This window comes from Erinaceus europaeus, chromosome 2 (assembly GCF_950295315.1).
Source record: "Erinaceus europaeus chromosome 2, mEriEur2.1, whole genome shotgun sequence".
In the NCBI taxonomy this organism is placed as follows: domain Eukaryota; kingdom Metazoa; phylum Chordata; class Mammalia; order Eulipotyphla; family Erinaceidae; genus Erinaceus; species Erinaceus europaeus.
In genome coordinates this window covers 97,559,738-97,586,622 of record NC_080163.1, presented here as the reverse complement: position 1 = coordinate 97,586,622, position 26,885 = coordinate 97,559,738, and positions in this window count along the sequence as shown.

Below are 26,885 nucleotides of genomic sequence, written 5' to 3'. Positions count from 1 at the left end.
CAAGGAAGACTAAGGCAAGTATAAACCTATGGGACTACATCAAATTAAAAAGCTTCTTCACAGCAAAAGAAACCACTACCCAAATCAAGAGACCCCTCACAGAATGGGAGAAGATCTTTACATGCCATACATCAGATAAGAGTTTAATAACCAACATATATAAAGAGCTTGCCAGACTCAACAACAAGACAACAAATAACCCCATCCAAAAATGGGGGGGAGGACTTGGACAGAATATTCACCACTGAAGAGATCCAAAAGGCCGAGAAACACATGAAAAAATGCTTCAAGTCTCTGATTGTTAGAGAAATGCAAATCAAGACAACAATGAGATATCACTTCACTCCTGTGAGGATGTCATACATCAGAAAAGGTAACAGCAGCAAATGCTGGAGAGGGTGTGGGGTGAAAGGAACCCTCCTGCACTGCTGGTGGGAATGTCAATTGGTCCAACCTCTGTGGAGAACAGTCTGGAGAACTCTCAGAAGACTAGAAATGGACCTACCCTATGACCCTGCAATTCCCCTCCTGGGGATATATCCTAAGGAACCCAACACATCCATCCAAAAAGATCTGTGTACACATATGTTCTTGGCAGCACAATTTGTAATAGCCAAAACCTGGAAGCAACCCAGGTGTCCAACAACAGATGAGTGGCTGAGCAAGTTGTGGTATATATACACAATGGAATACTACTCAGCTGTAAAAAATGGTGACTTCATCGTTTTCAGCCGATCTTGGATGGACCTTGAAAAAATCATGTTGAGTGAAATAAGTCAGAAACAGAAGGATGAATACGGGATGATCTCATTCTCAGGCCGAAGTTGAAAAACAAGATTAGAAAAGAAAACACAAGTCAAACCTGAAATGGAATTGGAGTATTACACCAAAGAAAAAGACTCTGGGGTGGGGAGAATACAGGTGCATGAAAAATGATGAATGAAATAGTGGGGGGTGTATTGTTAAATGGGAATCTGGGGAATGTTATGCATGTAAAAAAAAAAAAAAAGAAGTAGAAACGCAAAGCAGAAATTGACTGAGTTTGGAGTATGGCACCAAAGTAAGAAAGCAGAAGTACACTAGAGTTTGCAGTGAGTACCTCCCTAATACTTCCTCTCCACTTTTCCAAGCTTTGGGTCCATGATTGCTCAACAATTTGTTTGGCTTTGTATGTTAACTCTCTTTTCAGTCACCAGGTTACAGGTGTCATCAGGATGCCGGCCAGACTTCCCTGGATTGAAGACCCTACCAATATGTCCTGGAGCTCAGCTTCCCCAGAGACCCACCCTACTAGGGAAAGAGAGAGGCATACTGGGAGTATGGACCGACCAGTCAACGCCCATGTTCAGCGGGGAAGCAATTACAGAAGCCAGACCTTCTACCTTCTGCAACCCACAATGACCCTGGGTCCATGCTCCCAGAGGGCTAGAGAATGGGAAAGCTATCGGGGGAGGGGTGGGATATGGAGATTGGGCGGTGGGAATTGTGTGGAGTTGTACCCCTCCTACCCTATGGTTTTGTTAATTAATCCTTTAAATAAAAAATCCTTTAAATAAAAAAAATAAAGAATAATAAAAAAAGAGTATGAAACAGAATAAAAGTGCTAGCAATTCAAGAAAGCACTCACATCAGGTACTGAATTTCAAAGCAGAGAACAAGCATCTAAATTTGGAAAGGCAACATAATGCTGGAATCTGGTACAGGTTCTAAATTGAAAAGATGTCTCAAATCATTCCTGTTCTAGGAGAAATTCATACAATGGAAACGTTTGGGTGACATGTCTAACCTTCTCTTTGTTATCTCTGAAACTCTATCTGATCACATGATGCAAGGCTGTCAAAACCTAACAAACACTTAAGCCAAGCAGTTTCTAAATTAAATTGGTATTCTCCAGGCACCTCCTCAGAATCTGATGCTCAGGCTGGACCACACTCACAAAGCTCTCTGAGAGGGGAATGCCTATACTGTACTTGCATAGGCTGGAGGAAGCATATGCTTGCAGTGACTATTTGACTCTTGCAATAATAGCTGCACAGCTTTGTTTCATTTGAAAACATAAATCTGTACACACATACTTAGTGAGATGTAGATCCATATCAAGAGGGAAAAGCTCAGCTAATAATAAAGGAAAGGATGAACATTGGCACTGTAGATGTTGACAGCATTATGCAAACTTTTCAATATTCTTTTGCATGCTCAGCTTTAACTTTTGTTTATAAAGTCCACTTAGACATAATTTACAACTTCTGTTAGCTTAAGCTGGGCTCTATAAAATCTGTCTACAAAAATCAGCATGGAAAGCTTTGAAATGTTACAAATATGTCTAGATATCAAACACTGAACTGTGAAAATTGTATACATTCTGGAAACTCTGGGTTGGTATTTATGTACCTAGCATATTTTAGCTCTGATGTTTTTTAAAATTATGAAGCAAGACTTACTCATATTTTTTCCTTCTGGCCTTTCCCAATTTGTGCAGTAGTACCAATGGAAAAGACAAAAGAGCCCAAGAAAAATAAAGCAAGAAATTCTCGATGTTGTTATTGCTTGGAGTTCATCATTCATAAGGAAACTTGAGAGGAAAACTACAAAATGTAAACAAAACTGAATATTAACTGAATTTTGTAATTTCACTCTTGTGTAGTAAAAAAGATGTAAGCACATAAAAAATGTTATAAAACCATATCTATGCTTTCACCCATGGATAATAAGTTGGGGAAATTTGGTCTTCTTGTCCTTTAGAAGTAATAAGAAATACCAGTCAACTTGATGAAAAGAAAAGTTAATTCCTGTCCTTACACTTACAATTTAAAGTGGTTTTGAGATCAATCAAAAACAGACCGTAACTCTTCTTAGTGTCCATATTTAAAATAGCATAGAGGAGCTTGGAGATAGTTCATCTGGAAAAGTACACATTTCATTATCTGTGAAAAGCTGGACTTGAGTCCTTGACCACCACAATGGGACAGTTGTACCAGCAGAAACTTCAAAGTTCTGTGGTGTCTCTCCTTTCCTCTTTCTCTTTTTCTCGATATCTAAAACTAAAAGGAAGAAAAATGGGTCTGCAGAGAATGGTTGAGTCACATGGTCATGAATTGCTGGTATAAAATAAAAAAACAAAACTACACAAAAAGGCAGATGAATAATCTCTCACCTTCATACTTCCTTTTATTTGTTTTCACTGAAATGATCCTCTGTGCTTTCTCCGTGAAGTAACTATGGAGCTGGGGTCCTTCGTGCTAACTCTTTTACTACATGGCTAAAAAGACACAGACATAACTGAATAAATTTATTCTGTGCTTTGGACACTGTAAAATTCTAACCCAAGGTAGCAATTGAAGGGATTATATGAAAGGTAAGATAATGGAGAATAACATAACAGGATTACATTTTAATTTAACATTTTTAACTATGACAATATGGGTGCAAGTCAATTATTAATACAGAAATGGAGACAATTCATATCAAAATACCACTGTCTGCACGTATGTTGACAGAAATTATCTTATGGGGAAAATCAAATTCAGCGTTACGCTTGACTTAACAAAAGAAGTTAAAGAATTGTATAATGAAAATTATGCATCACTATTCAAGGAGATAGAAAAAAGATACAAAGATATAAAAAGCTATCCCATGTCCATGGTTTGGAAGAATTAACATAGTCAAAATGACTATTCTACCCAGAACCATATGTATATATTTAATGCAATCCTCATCAAGGTCTCTCTTTAAAAAAACAATAGAACTAGCAAAAAATGTATCTGGAACCAGAAAATGCCGAGTATCACCAAAGCAACAAAAATCACATTCCCATTGTAATAAAAACTGCCTGGTAATGGAATAAAAATAAATAGAGTAACCAGTGGAATAGAACCGAGAGCCCAGGAATAAATCCCCGTACCTATGAATATCCGATTTTTGGCATGGAGGTCCAAACTATTAAATGGAGAGAGTCTCTTCCACAATGATGTTGGGAATATTGTGTTGAAAATAGAAAAACAAAACTGACAGAGGACCTAAAGTGGGTTGTATTGTTATATGGAAAACTGAAAAATGTTATGCTTGTACAAACTATTGTATTTACTGTCGAATGTAAACATTAATTCCCCAATAAAGAAATTAAAAAAAAGAAAAACAAAACTGAACTGCTACATTTTACTACACAAAAAAGTAAATGCCACATGGATGAAGGACTTGGATGTTAAACCAGAAATCATCAAATATTTAGACGAAAATATTTTCCATTTAAGTTTAGTGGTATATATAATGACTAAGTCTAATCTCAAGGAGAACAAAAATAAAGCAATGGGACTACATCAAACTGAAAAACTTCAGCACAGATAAAGAAAAGTCCATCCAAATGGAGAGGCTTTTGGGCCTGGGTGGTTGTGCACCTAGTTGAGCACACATGTTACAATGCACAAGAACCTGTATTTGAAAAAATAAACTAAAAAATCTGTCCAGAAGTAGAGAAAGGATATGGACATAATATTCACCAAAGAAGATCCAAAAGGCAAACAGACATATGAAAAAATGCTTTAAGTCACTGATTATCAGAGAAATGCAAATTAAGACAACAATGAAATATTACTTCATTCCTGTGAGAATGTCATACATCAGAAAGGATAGTAACAACAAATCTGAAGAGGTTGTGGGTGTAAAGGAGCCCTCCTGCACTACTGGTGAGAAAGTAAGTTGGCTCAACCCATATGGAGAGCAGTCTAATGAACTTTCAGAGGGCTAGAAGTGGACCTACCCTATGACCCTGCAATTCCTCTCTTGGGGACATATCCTAGGCAATTAAACACACTTGCCCAAAAAGATCTGTGTACACCTATGTTTATAGCAGTATAATTTGTAATAGACCAAACTTGGAAGCAACCTAGCCTAGGTATCCAACAACAGATGAGTGGCTAAGAAAGTTGTGGTCTATATAAAATGAAATACCACTCAGCTATTAAAAATGAGTCACTTTTTTTTTTTTTACCTCATGTTGGATAGAGCTTAATGGAAACACGTTAAGTGAGGTAAGCCACACAGATAAGGATGAATATGGGATGATCTCACTAATAGAAGTTGAGAAATAAGAACAGAAAGGGAAAACAAAGTAGAGCTTGGACTGGGGCAGGGGAGCTTTTAGGTCTTGGTGCATGCTGGTGATAAAAAATTTTATTTCATAACTCCCTCAGAATGCATATTGGTCTATTCCTGGTGTTCAATTTCAGTTCTCTCTGTGAATAATTTTTCCTTTTTTTTCTTTTTTTATCTTCATCCTGTCTTGTTTTTGAAAGATAACTCCCCCTAAAACACCACTCAGGCAGAGAACTATCTCTTACCTTTATACCAAACTGAAACTCCATTCTTTGCCCTTCACCCCCCATCAACAGATCAGTGGCCACTTTTTACACTTAATGTCCTTCTCAAATTCTGCTTCCAAATAATGAGAAGTCAGGGAATATGTCTAAGTCCTATGTGTGAATTGCTTTGTGTGTTGACAATAAATGCTATTTATTGGTTAGATTAGCTTCTAATAATAATATAAGGAAGTTTTTTGAGCTAAGTATATAATTACTATTACCATTCTCTTATCATTTTAGATATTTCAGTCTTGTGAGCAAAAAAGTAAGAAAAACTTTTCTATCTTGTAGAAGATTTAATTCTGTCATAATCTTCACCAAAGTTCCCTTCAAGTAAGTACTGGTGCCAAGTTGTGCTGAATAAATTTACTCTATAGGTAAAAATGATGTGCTTCTTCAGCAAATGCTGTGTCAAAGAAAATCTTGCTTTCTTTCCAGTACGAAGAAGAGATCATTTAGATTTGTTTAAATCACTTCTTCCTGCCCCCCAATTATCACAGAAGATGACTTTTTACTGTTAAAGAAGAGCCCAAGCAAGTTAAAAAATTAGTTACAGAGCTAGTGGCATTTGCAGGCTAATGAGAATAGTTAAGAACATAATCTTTAAGGCTTAAGAAAGATTAGTGATTTTTTAAAAAATATTTATTTATTTCCTTTTGTTCTCCTTGTCGTTTTATTGTTGTAGTTATTATTGTTGTCATCGTTGTTGAATAGGACAGAGAGAAACGGAGAGAGGAGATGAAGACAGAGAGGGGGAGAGAAAGACACCTGCAGACCTGCTTCACGTCTTGTGAAGCGACTCCCCTGCAAGTGGGGAGCCCGGCTCTGGAACCAGGATCCTTACCTTGGTTCTTGCGTTTTGTGCCACCTGTGCTTAACCGGCTGTGCTACCATCCGACTCCCAAGAGTAGTGATTTTTATGACTATGATCAGTGCTGCTTTCACATAAAAGAATTTTCTGCAGTTTCTTCTTTGTCTCCCCCCCCAACCCGGTTTCTGCAGTCTCTTCTTCATCTCCTCTTTTTCCCCATATCCAGTTTTTGGCTGTAATGAGCCCAAGAATATCGCCTCTTCCTACTGTCACAACTGCTCTCACAAGTAATAATTGTTCAAGTAATTATAACCTTCAGTCACACAAAAATAAACTATCCTTTACCACATTTTTTTCTCTTAGGAAAATGAAGTGAAATCTAATGCATTCAAACAAAGCTGTGGGTACTGAAAGCTAAGGAAGTCAATTTTAGGTAAAAACACATTTGTCCCACAACGACCCTGGATCCATGCTCCCAGAGGGATAGAGAATGGGAAAGCTATCAGCGGAGGGGATGGGATATGGAGATTGGGTGGTGGGAATTGTGTGGAGTTGTACCCCTCCTACCCTATGGTTTTGTTAATTTATCCTTTCTTAAATAAAAAATAAATTTTTTTTAAAAAGCACATTTGAATAGAATTTCCAGTTTAGCCACACCTAAGCTATACCTTTGAAATGCAATATGGCTCCTTCAGTAGTAAATAGCAGATATTAAGCAGATCTATTTTTTTATTAGAGTAGTGGATTTGAGCTACTTGGGAAACTCTTGTACCTCATGGTAACCAAATAAAGTTAGAGTCCCAGATTTAATTAGTATTTGCTTTAACCCAAAGAAAAGTCTTCCAAGAAAAAGACTCATGAGGGAATTATGAACATTTCTTTTCTTCTTTTAATATTTCACTTATTCTATTTTTAATGAGAGAGATACAGAATGAAAGACATGGAAACATCAAGCACTAGTCAGCTCTGGTTTATGGTGGTGCTGGTGACTGAACCTAGCATCTTGAAGCCTTAGGCATAGAATATCTTTTGCATAACCATTATACTATCTCCCTAGCCCCAATATTTGTTTTCTTTTCTTCTTTTTTTTTATTTAAGAAAGGATTAGTGAACAAAAGCATAAGGTAGGAGGGGTACAACTCCACACAATTCCCAACACCCAATCCCCATAACCCACCCCCTCCCATGATAGCTTTCCCATTCTCTAGCCCTCTGGGAGCATGGACCCAGGGTCGTTGAGGGTTGCAGAAGGTAGAAGGTCTGGCTTCTGTAATTGCTTCCCCGCTGAACATGGGCGTTGACTGGTCGGTCCATACCCCCAGTCTGCCTCTCTCTTTCCCTAGTAAGGTGTGACTCTGGGGAAGCTGAGCTCCAGGACACATTGGTGGGGTCTTCAATCCAGGGAAGCCTAGCCAGCATCCTGGTGGCATCTGGAACCTGGTGATTGAAAAGAGAGTTAACATATAAAGCCAAACAATTTGTTGAGCAATCATGGATCCCAAGCTTGGAATAGTGGAGAGGAAGTGTTAGGGAGGTACTCACTGTAAACTCTAGTGTAGTCCTGCTTTCAGGCATATATTTTGCAGTAGTTTATGGATACGTGTGCACATAAGCTCTCTCTCACAGAAACTGGTGTATATCTAGGTTTTGGGACTTTGTTAGAAAGTGAACCACCTGAGATGAAATTAGAGTGTACTATTAAAGGAAAGGTCTCACCCGAGTAATGAAGCTGAAGGGTTGTCATTCCACACGTGAAGTCTCTGGATACATTCTGAGGTGAAGCATGTTGAGGTAGCAATCGTTGCTTTGGTTAGGTTGTGATCAGCAGATGCAATATTATTTGGTTTGGATTGGGAGATGCATACGGGAAAGTGGGCCCTATCCAAGGGTTCCAGGACTGGGGGAAGTAGGGGCTCTATAGTGAAGATGTGAGGTTCCTGCTGTCTTAGGGTTCAAAAAGACAATCAATAGTTAATATTATCATCACATTATTTGTTAATTGGGTTAACTTTGAAAAGTCCCTTTGTTATGGTTTGCTGGACAGTACCCAGTATCTTGTATATAGCTGTGCTATTGGAAGCTTCTAATCTACTTGGTCTAGGCTTTTGAGAGAGTCCGCATATCAAATACATAGCCTATATATTTGTTTTCTAATTGGTACCTATTTCAGTCTCCACTAGGCATAAGCAAAAATATTTGCCTCTCCCGTCTCCCTCTCTCTCTCTGTCTCTCTCTCCCTTTATGTGTGTATGTTTCACATAATACTAACCATATTGTAAAGGAAGAGTTGTAATCTCCAATTAATCTTTGAGGACATTGAGAATTAGGCTGGTTAATTAAAACCCAAAGCTAATAATCAGTTGTTACCAGACAGGAATTTAGTCCCAAATTCTTTTTTTTTATTTAAGAAAGGATAAATTAACAAAACCATAGGGTAGGAGGGGTACAACTCCACACAATTCCCACCATCCCATCCCCTCCGCTGATAGCTTTCCCATTCTCTATCCCTCTGGGAGCATGGGCCCAAATTCTTTTGGACTCTCAACATTTGACCCTCTTTTCCTCCTTCTACTGTGTCACATTTCCTCTTCAGTTTTCGGATGCACCTTTTGATTCACAACTAGATATAAGGATTATATGCCAGTATTTTCTAATGACTTTCTGAGAGAGGTCAAGATTATTTAGTAGTTGTGGCTACACTCTGATATACAAATGTACATATCTTGCATACATTCTTGAAGAGGAGGCTTTGGTAATGCCTTAGGACCTGGTATTTTATATTATAAATAAATTTTGTTCTGAGTTGTTTCAATGAGGATAAGCAGACTATTTTTTTTTAAATTTTTTATTTAAGAAAGGATAAATTAACAAAACCATAGGGTAGGAGGGGTACAATTCCACACAATTCCCACCACCCAATCTCCATTTCCCACCCCCTCCCCTGATAGCTTTCCCATTCTCTATCCCTCTGGGAGCATGGACCCAGGGTCATTGTGGGTTGCAGAAGGTAGAAGGTCTGGCTTCTGTAATTGCTTCCCCGCTGAACATGGGCGTTGACTGGTTGGTCCATACTCCCAGTCAAGCAGACTATTTTCCTGCTACTTCTATTCTGATAGCTGTAATCTGCTGTGGAAACAAAGAAACAGAAAATCTTTAAACCCACACCAAATGTAAACCCATGTAAACCCTCCATTGTTTGTTTTGTGTTATGCATTGTTGTGAGATGTTTATAATATTAACAAATTGGCTTTCAAAAACATCCACCAAATTTAGAACTTATTTACTGAATGATGTATTCTTAGATAAAGTTAAACACATTCTCTGCTGGTAATTGCAGTAATCTTTTACCTAGGAAAGAATTTAGATTCATATAGTTATGACAAAATTCCAAGTATCCAAAACCCTGGTGGATTTTCAACTGGAGACAGTGGTGTGCAGCAGCCAGTTGATGGTTCAAGAATATTTTGAGCAGATTGTTTAATATGTACATTATTAAAAATTAAATCACATAAATTTACAAGTAAATGAATTGTTAAAACCAAAGGAAGTAGATACTCCAAGTTAATTGCTTAATTGCTAACTTAAAATATCGTGCTATCATCCATACTGTTGAGAACCTTTATGTTTATTTATTGAAGCAATTTGATGGGAATCTTCCTGCTATAAAAGCCATGATGTATTTTTTTGTAAATATTTATTTATTTATTCTGTTTTGTTGCCCTTGTTGTTTTATTGTGGTAGTTATTATTGTTGGATAGGACAGAGAGAAATGGAGAGAGGAGGGGGAAGAGAAAGGCGCCTGCAGACCTGCTTCACTGCTTGTGAAATGACTCCCCTGCAGGTGGGGAGCTGGGGGCTGGAACTGGGGTCCTTGTGCTGGTTCTAGCACTTTTCGCCACCTATGCTTAACCTGCTGCACTACCACTGGACTCCCATGTATTTTTTGCATAGAAAAGTATGTCATGAATTTCCCAACAACCTAGCATATAATAGTGTGACCTGGAATATCTGTTCCAAAATGCCTTTAGGGATGACAGTTGTTCCAAGGATGTTAGTGGTTCCAACAGAATGCTTAGATTTGGCATGTTAAGTGAAGTAAGTCAGAAAAAAGAAGGTTGAATATGGGATGATTTCACTCATAGACAAAAGTTGAAAATACTACCATGATGCCAACCTGCCTTCCTTAGGCAAACAACCTCATCAATGTGTCCTGGAACCCCACCTCCTCAGTGCCTTATCTGACTAGGGAAAGGTAAAAACAGGCTGGGGGTATGGGTTGAATTGTCAATGCCTGTGTCTAGCAGAGAAGCAATTACAGATGCCAGACCTCCCACCTTCTGCACACCATAGAAATTTTTGGTCCATACTCCCAGAGGGGTAAAGAATTGGAAATCTTCTGGTGAAGGGGATGAGATATGGCACTTCGGTGGTAGGAATTGTCTAAATTATACTACTCTTATTTTATAATCTTATCCATCATTATTAAATCACTAACAACAAAAAAATAAGTTGAAAAATAAGAAAACACAAAGCAGAACAGGACTGGGTTTGGTGTATTGCACCAAAAAATATATATATTTTGGGGTGGTGGGAAGGTTTCAGGTCCTGGAACGTAATGGCAGAGAAGGACCTGGGTGTGGGGGAAGTAAATTGTTATGTGGAAAACTGAGAAATGTTATGCATGTAAAAAACTACTGTATTTTACTAATGATTGTAAACCATGAATACCACCAATAAAAAAAGAGTGCTCAGTTTCAGGACTAATTTTATTATTAATTTAAATATCTTATTAGTAATTTAATATTGGTTTACAAAGCCATAAAATAACAGGTGTCTAATTCCACATTGTTCCCACTCCCAGAGTATTGCTTTATTTATTTAAACCAGAGAAGTGCTCACCTCTGGTTTATGGAGGTGCAGGGCATTAATCCTGAGACTTTGGAGTTTTAGATATTATAATCCCTTTGCTTAACCATTATGCTATCTACCCTGCACCCACCTCCAGAGTTCTGTGTCCTCATTTCCTCCACTGAAAACTGCAGTAGTTTTCCAAAGTTCACATATATTGGTTGACTATTGTAAGAGTTATGGGATCATTTGTGAAAATACCATTCAAATGTAAACATTGCCTAAATTCAGAAACATTGATATTTGTACTTTTTTTTGTTTGTTCATTTCTTTTTTATTTATTTTTATTTTTTATTTAAGAAAACATAAATTAACAAAACCATAGGGTAGGAGGGGTACAACTCCACACAATTCCCACCACCCAATCTCCATATCCCATCCCTGCCCCTGATAGCTTTCCCATTCTCTATCCCTCTGGGAGCATGGACCCAGGGTCATTGTGGGTTGCAGAAGGTGGAAGGTCTGGCTTCTGTAATTGCTTCCCCGCTGAACATAGATGTTGACTGGTCGGTCCATACTCCCAGTCTGCCTCTCTCTTTCCCTAGTAGGGTGGGTCTCTGGGGAAGCAGTGCTCCAGGACACATTGATGGGGTCTTCAGTCCAGGGAAGCCTGGCCGGCATCCTGATGGCACCTGGAACCTGGTGGCTGAAAAGAGACTTAACATATGAAGCCAAACAAATTGTTGAGCAATCATGGACCCAAAACTTGGAATAGTGGAGAGGAAGTGTTGGGGGGGGGGTACTCACTGCAAACTCCAGTGTACTTCTGCTTTCAGGTATATATTTTGTAGTAGTTTATGGATACTTGTGAACATATGCTCTCACAGAACCTGGTGTATATCTAGGATTTGGGACTTTGTTAGAAAGTGATCCACCTGGGATGGAATTAGAGAATGCTATAAAAGGAAAGGTCTCACCTGAGTAATGAAGCTGATGGGTTGTCATTCCACACCTGAAGTCTATGGACACAGTCTGAGCTGATGCATGTTGAGGTGGCAATAGTTGCGTTGATTAGGCTGATGCAATATTATTTGATATGGATTGGGAGAGGCATGCGGGAAAGTAGGCCCTATCTTAAGGTTCCAGGACTGGGGGAAATATAGGCTCTATAGTGTAGATATGAGGTTCCTGCTGTCTTAGGGTTCAAAAAGACAATCGATAGTTAATGTTATCATCACATTATTTGATAATTGGGTTAACTTTGTAAAGTTCTTTTGTTAGGGTTTGCTGTATAGTACCCAGTACATTCTTTTTTTTTTTTTATTTAAGAAAGTATTAATTAGCAAAACCATAGGTAGGAGGGGTACAATTCCAACAATTCACACCACCCATTCTCCATATCCCACCCCCTAACCTGATAGCTTTCCCATAATCCTTTTTTTTTTTGTTTAAGAAAGGATTAATTAACAAAACCATAAGGTAGGAGGGGTACAACTCCACACAATTCCCACCACCCCATCTCCATAACCAACCCCAGCCCCTGATAGCTTTCCCATTCTCTATCCCTCTGGGAGCATGGACCCAGGGTCATTGAGGGTTGCAGAAGGTAGAAGGTCTGGCTTCTGCAATTGCTTCACCGCTGAACATGGGCGTTGACTTGTCGGTCCATACTTCCAGTCTGCCTCTCTCTTTCCCTAGTAGGGTGTGTCCCTGGGGAAGCTGAGCTCCAGGACACATTGGTGGGGTCTTCAATCCAGGGAAGCCTGGCCAGCATCCTGGTGGCATCTGGAACCTGGTGATTGAAAAGAGAGTTAACATACGAAGCCAAACAAATTGTTGACCAATCATGCACCCAAAGCTTGGAATAGTGGAGAGGAAGTGTTAGGGGGGTACTCACTGCAAACTCTAGTGCACTTCTGCTTTCAGGTATATATTTTGCAGTAGTTTATGGATACGTGTGAACATATGCTCTCTCTCACAGAAACTGGTGTATATCTAGGTTATGGGACTTTGTTAGAAAGTGAACTACCTGAGATGAAATTAGAGTGTACTATAAAAGGAAAGGTCTCACCCGAGTAATGAAGCTGAAGGGTTGCCATTCCACTCGTGAAGTCTCTGGACACAGTCTGAGGTGAAGCACGTTGAGGTGGCAATCGTTGAATTGGTTAGGTTGTGATTGGCGATGCAATATTATTTGGTATGGATTGGGAGACGCATATGGGAGAGTGGGCCCTATCCAAGGGTTCCAGGACTGGGGGAAGTAGGGGTCTATAGTGGAGATGTGAGGTTCCTGCTGTCTTAGGGTTCAAAAAGACAATCGATAGTTAATGTTATCATCACATTATTTGGTAATTGGGTTAACTTTGAAAAGTCCTTTTGTTAGGGTTTGCTGTACAGTATCCAGTATTTTGTATATAGCTGTGCTATTGGATGCTTCTAATCTACTTGGTCTTGGCTTTTGAGAGAGTCCGCATATCAAATACACAGCCTATATATTAAAAAGATTCAGTTTGTGTTTTGAAAAACTTTGAGACATACAAATAATTTTCCAACTATCATATTAATCAACTACTGATTTATATGTATACATTTTGCTGGGAGTGTACATAAACACCATTCCCACCACCAAAGGACTGTGACCCATCCCTCCAACCCACTCGCACCCCCCACTGGCCCAGAAAGCTGCTTGTCTACCCCTCACCACAGGGTTTTTACTTTGGTGCCCTACTTACAATTTGATCAGGTCCTGCTTTTAGTTTCCCTTTCAGATCTTCTTACTCAACTTCTGTTGATGAGTGGGATCATCCCATACTCATCTTCATCTTTCTGACTTAGTTCACTTAACATAATTCCTTCTAGCTCTGTCCAAGATGGGTCAGAGAAGGTGGGCTCATTGTTCTTGATAGCTGCATAATATTCCATTGTGTATATATACCACATCTTTCTCAGCCACTCATCTATTGTTGGGCACCTGGGTTGCTTCCAGGTTTTAGCTATTATGAGTTGTGCTGCTATGAACATAGGAGTACACACCTCTTTTTGGCTGGGTGTTATGGAGTCCTTGGGGTATAACCCCAGGAGAGGAATTACTGGATCATATGGAAGGTCCATGTCTAGCCTTCTGAGAGTTTTCCAGACTGCTCTCCACAGAGGATGTACCAATTTATATTCCCACCAGCAATGTAAAAGGGTTCCTCTGTCCCCACAACCTCTCCAGCATTTGTTGCTGCTGTCCTTTTTGATGTATGCCATTCTTTCAGGAGTGAGGTGGTATCTTAGTGTTGTCTTAATTCGCATTTCTCTGACAATCAGTGACCTAGAACAGTTTTTCATATGTTTGTTAGCCTTTTGGATCTCCTCTGAGATCAATGTTTTGTTCATATCCTCTGCCCATTTTTGGATAGGGTCATTTGCTTTTTTGGTGATAAGTTTGCTGAGCTCTTTATATATTTTGGTCATTAGTTTCTTGTCTGATGTATGGTATGTGAAGATCTTCTCCCATTCTGTGAGGGGTCTCTCTGTTTGTTTAATAGTTTCTTTGGATGTGCAGAAGCTTTTCAATTTGATGTAGTCCCATTGGTTTGTTTCTGCTTTGGTCTTCCTTGCAATTGGGTTTGATTCATCAAAGATGTCCTTGAGGTGTAGGTGGGAAAGTGTTTTACCAATGTTTTCCTCTAAGTATTTGATTGTTTCTGGTCTGACATCTAGGTCTTTGATCCATTTGGAGTTGATTTTTGTTTCTGGTCAGATAAAGTGGTTCAATTTCATTCTTCTGCATGTTTCAACTCAGTTTTCCCAGCACCATTTATTGAAGAGAGCCTCCTTTTTCCATTTAATCCTTTGGGCCCCCTTATCAAAGATTAGATGCCCATAGGTGTGGGGATTTACTTCTGGGCTTTCAATTCTGTTCCACTGGTCTGTGTGCCTATTTTATCCAGTACCATGCTGTTTTGATGATGATGGCTTTATAATATAGTTTAAGGTCTGGGAGTGTGATGCCTCCATTTCTGTTTCTTTTCCTCAAGATGGTTTTGGCAATTCTAGGTGTTTTCAGGTTCCAGATAAATGATTGTAGTGTTTGTTCTATTCTCTTAAAGAAGCTTGTTGGAACTTTGATGGGTATTGCATTAAATTTGTATATGGCTCTGGGGAGAATATTCATTTTGATGAAATTTATTCTTCCAACCCATGAGCATGGGATATCTTTCCATTTCTGGCTATCAGTTTCTATTTCCTTGAGTAGCGACTCATAGTTTTCAGCATACAAGTCTTTCACTTCTTTGGTCAACTTTATTCCTAGGTATTTGATTGATTTTGCTGAAACAGTAAATGGGAGTGATTTCTGGATGTCTTGTTCTTCAGATTTAGTGGTTGCATAAAGAAATGCCACTGTTTTTTGTACATTGATTTTGTAGCCTGATACCTTGCTATATTGCCTAATAACTTCCAGTCATTTTCTGCTGGATTCTTTAGGTTTTCTATGTATACTATCATATCATCTGCAAATAGTGAGAGCTTGACTTCTTCCCTTCCAATCTGTATTCCTTTCATTTCTTTCTCTTGGCTGATTGCTATGGCAAGAACTTCCAATACTATGTTGAAGAGTAACGTTGACAGTGGACATCCCTGTCTAGTCCCTGATCTGAGGGGGAATGCTTTCAGCTTCTGTCCATTGAGTATGATGTTGGCTGTAGGTTTGCTATATATAGACTCCACTATCTTGAGGAATTTCCCATCTATTCCCATTTTTTGTAGAGTTTTGAGCATGAACAGGTGTTGGATTTTGTCAAAGGCTTTCTCTGCATCTATTGAGATAATCATGTGGTTTTTGGCTTTGCTTTTATTGATGTGGTGATGACATTGATTGACATATGGATGTTGTACCAGCCTTGCATTCCTGGGATGAATCCCACTTGGTCATGATGAACAATCTTTTTGATGTGTTGCTGTATCTGGTTGGCCAAGATCTTGTTTAATATTTTGGCATCTATGTTCATCAGAGATATTGGTCTGTAGTTTTCCTTTTTTGTTCTGTCCCTATCAGCTTTTGGTATCAGCGTGATGTTGGCTTCATAAAAGGTGGAAGGAAGTATTCCTGTTTCCTCAGTCTTATGGAATAGCTTAAGAAGTATGGGTATTAACTGTTTCCTGAAAGTTTTGTAGAATTCGTTTGTGAAGCCATTTGGTCCAGGACTTTTGTTGTTGGGGAGATTCTTAATAACAGTTTCAATTTCTTTGTGTGTGATTGGTGCATTTAGATTTTGTACTTCTTCTTGGTTCAGTTTTGGAAGGGCATATGTTTCTAGGAATTGTTCCATTTCTTCCAGATTCTCTAGCTTGGTGGCATATAGTTCTTTATAGAAGTTTCGCAGGATTCTCTGGATTTCTTTGGTGTCAGTTGTGATATCTCCTGCATTGTTTACAATTCTATTAATTTGAGTCTTCTCTCTTTTTTGTTTGGTGAGTCTGGCTAGGGGTTTGTCAATTTTGCTTAATCTTTCGAAGAACCAACATTTGGCTTCATTGATCTTTTGTATGGTTCTTTTATTTTCGATGTTTATTTCTGCTCGAACTTTAGTGATTTCTGACCTTCTGCTTGCTTTAGGGTTCCTTTGTTCCTCTTCCTCTAAGTCCTTGAGGTGTGCAGTAAGGTTGTTCATTTGAGCTTCTTCTTGGTATTTAATATGTGATTGTATGGCTATAAGTTTCCCTCTCAGCACTGCTTTAGCTGTGTCCCAAATATTTTGATAGGTTGTGTCTTCGTTTTCATTAGTTTCCAGGAACATTTGAATTTCCTGCTTGAGTGAGTCTCTGACCCAGTGGTTCTTAAGGAGCATGTTGTTTAGTTTCCAAATCTGTGACTTTAAATAATTTTCTGTTTGTTGTTAAATGTTAGTTTTACTCCACTGTGGTCTGAGAAGATACTTGGGATGATTTCAATGCTCTTGAATTTATTGATGCTGTCTTTGTGGCCTAACATGTGGTCTATCCTTGAGTATGTGTTATGTGGATTTGAAAAGAAGGTGTATTCCAGTTTTTTGGGGTGGAGGAGTCTGAAAATGTCCAAGAGTTCTAGTCTGTCGATCTCTTCATTCAATTCTCTTGTATTTTTATTGGTTCTCTGCTTTGTTGATCTGTCTAAGTGTGAGAGTGTGGTATAGAAGTCTCCCACTATTATTATATTACTATTGATGTATTTTTGAAATTCTTTCAGTAGGTGTTTAATGTATTTAGATGGTCCCTCATTGGGTGCATAGATGTTAATAATTGTTAAGTCTTCTTGGCTGATTGATCCTCTAATCATTATGTAATATCCTTGCCTATCTTTTATTACTTTATTTAATTTAAAAATCTATCGTGTCTGACATGAGAATGGCTGTTCCTGTCCTTTTTTGTGGTCCATTAGCCTGTATGATAGTTTTCCATCCTTTCACTTTAAGTCTGTGTTTATCTGGTTGTGACAGATGGGATTCTTGCAAGCAGCATTGGTTGAATTATGTTTTCTGATCCATCCCCCCACCCTGTGCCTTTTGATGGGTGAGTTTAAGCCATTGACATTTATGATATTATGGATTCAATGTATTGTAGTGCCATTGTTCTAAAAAAAAATTTGTTTGCTCTGATATATTGCCAGTATTATAGTGATGTTCTTGTTAATAAGAGGTCTTTCAGAACCTCTTTCAGGGCCGGCTTGGTGATGGTTGCCTCCTTTAACTGTTGTTTATCTAAGAAGGTTTTGATCCCTCCATCTAGTTTGAATGAAAGTCTAGCAGGATATATTATCCTTGGTTGAAACCCTTTTTCATTCAGTGAATAGAGATCTTGCCACTCCCTTCTGGTTTTTAGAGTTTGAGTGGAGAAATCTTTGGATAATCTTATGGGTTTTCCCTTGTATGTGACTTTTTGTTTCTCTCTTGCAGCCTTTAGGATCCTTTCTTTATCCTTACTTCTTCTCATTGTGACTATGATGTGTCTTGGTGTCTTCAGGTCTGGGTTGATTCTGTTTGGTACCCTCTGGGCCTCTTGAATCTTGATGTCCTTTCTGTTGTTCAGGTCTGGGAAGTTTTCTTCTATTATTTCCTCTAGAATGTTTGCTTCCCCTTCCTCTCTTTCTTCCTCTGGCAGGCCAATTATATGAATGTTACTTCTTTTGAGATCATCCCATATGTCTCTGTTGTTGTTTTCAGTGTCTCTCAATCTCTTTTTAAGCTCTTTCACCTCTTTCTTTGTTTTCTCTAGCTCATCCTCTGTCTGACTAATTCTGTTTTCTGCTTCTGTTAGTCTGCTTTCCCTTGCCTCAGCTTCTTTCTTCATTACAGCTATTTCAGCTTTCAGTTCTCTAATTGCCTCAAGATAATCAGTATTTTCCTTGGGTGTCTCAACTGTTGTTTCCTTAATGCTGCCATTCCTTTCCTCCAATGTTGTTTTAATTTCTGTGATTAATAAGTTTATTATTGCGTGCATACTTTTCTTATCTATGGTTACTTCTGGCTGATTTGTAGTTCCTTCTGGGCTCTTGTCTTCATTCATTGGAGTAGCAGTTTTATTTGTTTTTGATCTACCCATTTTTTTGATTTATGTGTTTCCTTTTTTTTATGCTCTGTTGTTCCTCAGTTGTTGTGTCTTGAGTACAAGTAACCCTGTACTAAATACCTTTATGACAATTGCACTCACCAACCTCAGGAATTACAATAGCAACTGAAGCAAGTATTGAAGTAGTTTAATCGTTTCCATTTAGCTAATCAATTTCTCCAATCTGTGAAAAAATAGTAACCAAATCCCAGTGAAGAAAGAGAAAAGAAAGAAAGGATAGCAAGAATAGACCGTTATGCAAATCTACTATCCACTGTATATTCTAGGTGTAACAAGAGGGTAAAGGGAACTAGAGCAGAGATACACACATATAGTGTCCACTCTGAGTCAGATTTCTTCCCCAAAATAATTCACAAATTCAGACAGGCAAAGAAGAAGGAAGAAGTGTATGACAAGATTAAAAAAAAAAGAGAGAGGGAGAGACAAAATAGCTGTAATTAAGAGCAGTGAAAGGAAATTCCCAAATGTGTATCAGTGAATTTAAAAAATCACACTGTTTGTTGGTGTGGGGGCTGGGGGATGTGACTTTGGAAACTGTAGGATTAAGGAAGAAGGTATGACAAGAATAAGAAAAAGAAAAAAAAAGAAAGAGAGAGAGAAAAAAGATAAGAAAAAGAACAGTCATAAAAGGGCAGTGAAAGGAAAGGTTTTTTTTTGTATTTATTTTTAATTATTTAATTAGCTATGCAGGGTGAGGTGGAGGGGTTGGCTACTTAGAAAGAAAAAAGGCCAGAGGTTCAGAAGGGTATAGACTTAGAATTAATGATACTCCCTGGTGGGGCAGGAATTTGGTAAAGAAAAGGAGCTCCTAGCAGGGGATCCTGCCAGGAGCTGGTCCCCAGGGACTGGTTATGGAGGGCGGGGCGGGAAGTTGGTATGCTTGAAAATTAAAAGGAAGAAAAAAAATTTTTTCCCCTTTTTTCCCTACTCTAATTCTTAACCCAAATTAAGTTATAGTCACCTCCTTGGTGTCACCACTAGGACTCCTTATTGGCTGGCCTGCTAAAGGCAGAAAGTCCTACCGTTTCCAGGGGATGTGGTCAGAGCTCAGCCACTAGCAGCTTCTCAGTCTGCCATCTTCCCCCAGTATCTTCTGTTAGCTGTGTCACTGGTTGCTTCTGATCTACTTGGTCTAGGCTTTTGAGAGAGTCCGCATATCAAATACACAGCCTATATATTAAAAAGACTCAGTCTGTGTTTTAAAAACTTTGAGATGTACAATTAATTTTCCCCCTCTCATATTAATTAACTAGTTATTTTATGACTACACTTTACTAGGAGTAGGAAGCCGCATGTCTACCCCTTACCACACGGTTTTCACTTAGTGCCCTACTTTCAATTTAGTCAGAACCTGCTTTTAGTTTCCCTTTCAGATCTTCTTTCTCAACTTCTGTTGATGAGTTGGATCATTCCATACTCATCTTTATCTTTCTGATTAGCTCACTTAACATAATTCCTTCTAGCTCTGTCCAAGATGGGTCAGAGAAGGTGGGTTCATTGTTCTTGATAGCTGTATAGTATTCCATTGTGTATATATACCACAGCTTTCTCAGCCACTCATCTGCTGTTGGGCACCTGGTTTCCTTCCAGGTTTTAGCTATTATGAATTGTGCTGCTATGAACATAAGAGTACACACCTCTTTTTGGTTGGGTATTATGGAGTCCTTGGGGAGTCCACAGGAGATGAATTACTGGGTCATATGGAAGGTCCATGTCTATCCTTGTGAGAGTTCTCCAGACTGTTCTCCAGAGAGGCTGGACCAATTTACATTCCCATTAGCAATGCAAAAGGGTTCCTCTGTCCCACTGCCTCTCCAGCATTTGTTGCTGCTGTCCTTTTTGATGTATGCCATTCTTACAGGAGTGAGGCAGTATCTCAATGTTGTCTTAATTTGCATTTCTCTGACAATCAGTGACCTAGAGCAGTTTTTCATATGTTTGCTAGCCTTTTGGTTCTCCTCTGTGGTGAATGTTTTATTCATGTCCTCTGCCCATTTTTGGATGGGGTCATTTGCCTTTTTGGTTCTAAGTTTGCTGAGCTCTTTATATATTTTGGTGATGAGTTTCTTGTCTGATGTATGGCATGTGACGATCTTCTCCCATTCTGTGAGGGGTCTCTTTGTTTGTTTAATAGTTTCTTTGGATGTGCAAAAGCTTTTCAATTTGATGTAGTCCATTGGTTTGTTTCTGCTTTAGTCTTTCTTCCAATTGGGTTTATTTAATCAAAGATGTCCTTGAGGTGTAGGTGGGAAAGTGTTTTACCAATGTTTTCCTCTAAGTATTTGATTGCTTCTGGTCTAACATCCAGGTCATTGATCCATTTGGAGTTGATTTTTGTTTCTGGAGAGATAAAGTGGTTCAATTTCATTCTTCTGCATGTTACAACCCAGTTTTCCCAGCACCATTTATTGAAGAGAGACTCCTTCCATATAATGTTTTGGGTCCTCTTATCAAAGATTAGATGTCCATAGGTGTGGGGACTTCTCTTCATTTCTAAGTCACACTTACACCTATTACTACTTCCTAATGAATGCCCTGTTTTTCCTCTTTTTCTCTGATGATTCTGATGGAATTGGAGTTCAGAGTCCTCTGGTCTTCTTCCCCTAACATCTCTTTCTCTCTAGGGGTATGAACCAAAATTCTTTTGGGATTATATAAGGTGGAAGTTCTGCCTCTGTAATTATTTCTCCACTGGACATGAACATTGGCAGACCTATTGGTACTCCAAGCCTGTTTCTGTCTTTTCCTAATAGGGTAGAACTCTGGAGAGCTGAGGTTCTGGATACTTGGTGAGATTGTCTGACTAGGGAGTTCAGGATGGAATCTTAGTAGTGACTGCACTTTAGTAGTTGAAGGGTGGTAAAATATAAAGCAAGACAATTTGTTTAATACATGGGAACCCAAAGGTAGGAATAGAGTAGATGAAATTAGGGGTCTTCTGGTGGGAAGATGCAAAGAAGTCTATTTTAGATGGTCCTAGGGGCCCATGACTTTAGTAACTTTTACTTGATCTTGATAGCTAACATGGGGGTAGACTAAAAATACTGTCTGGGATGATGTAGTCATATAGTGCAGGTCTTAAGCCAGCCCCCCACTCCCTGTTCTGCTCCATCCTCCTTTGCTGATACTATGGTCTATTTTCATAATTATTGTTTTGCCTGAGATCCACCCTGCCTGCAGGGTATTAATTAATCCCACCTGCAAAACCTTCGCAACAGTTGCTATGGAAGCTTTCTGCCTTCCCGCTCTTTCCTTTTCTCCACCCCCTTTCCTAGCCATTTCCTTTTCTGACTTGCCACTTACAGTTCAAAATATATAAATGCATTGTCTCTGATCAATAAAGGCACATTGCATTCCCACTCTGCAACAAGTTCCTGGTCTGTCTCCTGCATCACTGAGTAAGCAGTAGCCCAGGTTGGCTTCGGTCATGTTCTCTCCAACCCAGAAAGCACTTGCCCGGGAAGAAAAACCCTCATGCTAGCCTGAAAAGATAGAACTAGAAACATGGATTACAGTGGAGAGAAGGTCCCAAACCTGAAGAAAATTTACTAACAAATACAATTAAATTTAGTACATCAATCTGACCTAGATTAAGCACAAGAACCTTTATAAACTTTGAGTCCCTGCCAGTCTGAGTTCACATTCCATGGTTTTCAGCTACAAATATCCTAGGCTGCATTCATATCAGGACCAATCTTCCTCGAATGGCAGAGTATGTTGACCCAGCCTCCCTTCAGAAAGTGAAGCAGTCCCTACTGTTGTTGTTCTACATTGAGGGCAAAGTCCTGCAGCAGTCCACATGAGGGCTTATGATGATGTTCATAATGGAAGTGATGTTCACATGGTGTTCATAATGGAAGTGATGTTCAGATGGAAGTGCCCAGTGATGGTAGAGAAAGGGATCTACTAGAGGTCTAGGCCCATCATATCTATGTGTAAATGCAAGGATTCTTTGACCAGGTCCCCTGGTGATAGGATAGTCTTATTATTAATTATTTGATGGACTATACTTAAGCATAACAGTAGAGATGTTATTATGTACATCAAATTTAAAGTGTGTTGTGTCTGCTTTGCAATGAATGAAAATGCTCAAATCATTTCATACTAAATGAAGTACCAGCATACCACTTATAGGAAGCACATACAAACCTTAATTTGAATACATTTTATTCTGTGTGAATTTTAAAGTCACTGTTTGCCTTTACAGGGTCCCTAGTTTATACTTTTCTACTGGAGTGGTGAAAAAAATCATGTACAATGTCCCAGTTCCACTAGGGTTAATCTTGCTGGCGGAACACAAAACTTGCATGCCTGAAGCTCCTAGTTCGGTCTCTAGCTCTTCATTACCAGAGCATCTGTCTCTTTCATATGAATCTCTCACATGAAATAAAATAGTTAACTAAAAAAATAATAAAGGACCCACCCTGCTTCAGACTTCAGTTCTTGCAAGTTCCTGAGATCATCTGTATGAGTTTAATAAATTATCTTCTATAATAACTATTAGGTCATGGGTTTCTTTGGGTTTCAAAATACAGAGTGTGTGTGTGTGTGTGTGTGTGTGTGTGTGTGTGTGTGTGTGTGTGTGTGTCTGAAGAGAGAGAAAGAGAGAAAATATATGTGCACAAACACCCACGGTAACTTCCCTGAGAATCCTCACAAGAACCAGCTTCCCTTTCTATTTGTAAAATGTTTAGCTACATGATCGCATGGGAGGAAATCTAAAACAGCAGCCCATGTTTCTTTAAAACAAAAGAAATTTGGTGCTCATTATGTGATCAGCAAGGCAAAACCCATTTTTGTTTGTTTGGTTTTATGAATCTAAATTCTTATGATTGTTCTAATTCCTGAGTGGTTAAACAAGTCCTGGTTTTCCTAACAGCAGAATTGTTCCCTCAGATACAAAATCCAAGTTATATGTTTTAAAGCTATGATCAAGAGGATGAAAATTGTTGCTATTATACAACTGAACTCCCTCAACAACTAGGATGTCTAGTGTGTAGGGTCTAATAGTAAAATAAATTTAAAGGTAAGTGAAATTACTTGATGCTATATTCATGAGCTATTAATAATATGGCTCTCTGAAAAAATTCCTCTATGAAAAATATTTCTTTTTTTAATAATTTTCTTTTTATATTTATTTATTTTCCCTTTTGTTGCTCTTGTTGATTATCACTATTGTTATTGCTGTCATTGTTGTTGAATAGGACAGAGAGAAATGGAGAAAGAAGGGGAAGAGAGAGAGGGGGAGAGAAAGACACTTGCAGATCTGCTTCACAGCCTGTGAAGTGACTACCCTGCAGGTAGGGAGTTGGGGGTTCAAACTGGGATCTTTACACCAGTTCTTACACTTTGTGCCACCTGCACTTAACCCATTGCACTATGCCCGACTCCTAGAAAAAAAATTTTTTTAGAATTAATCTATCTTTAAAATTATCCCTGCACTTTGGAATCTTAAAGTAATATTATTTTTGCAAGAATATATATTTCCCTTTACTCTGAATCTTTGTTTAATACATACTCTTTTCCTCTGACAAAATTTATTCTTTAAAGTTTAGTAGGTTGAGGCTTGAAACTAAAGTTAATTTCTCTATTTTTTTAAAATAATATTTATTATTGGATAGAGACAGAGAGAAATTGAGAGGGAAGTGGAGAGAGGAAAAGAGACAGAGAGATATCTGCAGCCCTGCTCAACCACTTGTAAAGCTTTCTTCCTGCAGGTGGGGAGTAGGGGCTTGGACCTGGGTCATTGGGCACTCTAATATGTGCTCTTAAGCAGGTGTGCCACCCCCTGGCCCCACTAAAGTCAATTTCTCTGAAAAAGTATCTATACCTCTCATTTCATTGGTTTAGCTATAAATAAAATATGACAAATTTCTTACCTTTCTAGTGTGAAAAATATACATATTTGCTTATTTTTCAGCTGTGTCTCCTTTACACTATGCTTAAGATCTATAACTGATGAGGAGCAAGAGAATCTTCAGTGCTGTGACACCTTTTCTTTCCGTCTCTGTTTTGTCTATCTGAGGAAAAAAAAAAAAAAAAAGGTGATTTGGAGCAGTTAATCCCTGATGACAACAGTAGCAACTAAGATCTGTAACCTCTGAGTTAAAAATCACTGTTTAATATTACAAACAGAACATGATATTTTCTTTTTTACTTTTCCTTTTAACAATAGTTGTAGGTTCAAGATAAACCAGAATCCCAGTTCTTCAGAGAAATTAGTCATGTATGAATTTCCTATTGAATTAATATGAGAGAGACTTTCAGTTTATAATGCTATTTTAATTTCTCTTTTTGGATGTGATTTTTCAAAGAATCAAAGAATTCCATGACTATGACAGTTTATAGTCCATAAATCTACAAATTTCATTAAGTGGGATTAAGAGGTCATAAATCACCAACATCATACAAGTAAATTGTAGCAGAATAGAGAATAGCATACAGTTTTTCAAACTTTTATTTCCTTGCACTGTTACTACTTGATGTGGCTTCTTCTGAAACCTATGTTACCTCATTTGCAGTTATTTCTCAGATATTAATTATATACAAATATGGAATGGTAGGCATTTTTATAATCTTGGGATTGTCTTGACTGCTGCCTTGTTTGAATTTATCTCACAATAGTTAGGTGCAGGGGGAATTAGACTACAATCTGTGACTAGGAGCTTATGAACCTAAATATAGATATTGTGAGAAGACTAGAAACAACTGTAGAGAATAGAAACAACAGGAATAACTTTATAGAGATATTTTTTCTGGTTATAATTAATTTTATATTGCATATGTCTTAGGTAAAAAGGCATTGTGGCCGATTTTTGCTCTTCCCCCACTCCCTTTTTAATTGTTTTATTTATAAAAAGGAAACATGGACAAAACCATAGGAAAAGAGGGGTACAACTTTGCACAATTCCCACCACCATACCTCCGTATCCCATCCCCTTCCCTGATAGCTTTCCAATTCTTTAACCCTCTGGGAGTATGGACCCAAGATCATTGTGGGATGCAGAAGGTTGAAGGTCTGGCTTCCATAATTGCTTCCCCACTGAACATGGGCGTTGACAGGTCAGTCCATACTCCCAGCCTGTCTCTCTCTTTCCCTAGTGGGGAAGTGTCAGGAAATTGTGAGGATGTGGTACAGTCTGGCAGGGTTTGACCTGAGGAGTGCATCTATCCTGTCAGTCTCTCTCTACCAAGAGGTTGAGCAAGGAGGGACAGGAGTAACCCCAAAGGTTTTCCCTGTCTTATCAGACTCCCTGCCTCAAAAAGCACCCTGTATTCCTGATACTATGGCCATTAGATTAAAAAAAAGGGGGAGATGTCAGGAAATTGTGAGGATGTGGTTGAGCTTGGCAGGACTTGACTTGAGGGGACAGCCATCCTCTCATCTTATCAGGCTTATTCTCTACATAGTCATTGTTTTGCCTGAAACATTCCCACTCATTCCATTCCTTTTATCTATCTTCTTTCTACCCTTAAGACCCTCCCTGCCTATAGGGTATTATTAATCCTACCAGTTAAAACCCTCGAAACAGTTGCTAAGGAAGTTCCTACCTTTACAACCCTTTTGCCTTTCTCCACCCCTTTCCTAGCCATTTCTGTTTCCAACTTGCCACTTCTGGATGCAATTTTTAAGAACCTGGGCTCTCTGTTCAATAAAGAATTGAATTGTCTCACCACCACTAGTCTGTTCCTGAGTCATCTCCCTTGCATTGCTGAGTGAGTAGCAGCCAAGTTTTGCTCCGGTCGCATTCTCTCCAACCCAGAGAGTATGCACCCAGGAAGAGGCAACCCCACACTAGCCCAGCAGGAAAGGGATCTGGGGAAGCAGAGATTCAAGGCACATTGGTGGGGTTGTCTGTCCAGGGAAGTCTGGTCCCAACCTGCTAGCATCTGGAACCTGGTGGCTGAAAGGAGAGTTGACATACAAGCCAAACAAACTGTTGAATAATCATGGACCTAAAGGCTGGAATAGTGCAGATGAAGTGTTGGGGGGTCCTCCATTTAGTAGATAGCTATTAGGCATATTTTAGTTATATTTCAAAGGGCCTGTAGCTATACTAGTATTTTTGTGTTTGTTTTTTGCATGAGCCTGTAATCTGATATGCAGGTGGATCCTAGTTGTTGTCTGGGGAGATGATGTCATGACTGGGAAAAGGACCAGAAAGCTATATCAGGGAAGAGAATAACTCCCTCATATGGAAAGGGGTATAAATATTGTTGACTGTAAACCTCATCGAATTGATGTGATCTGGGGCCCATGATTAGCTTAGGAGCCT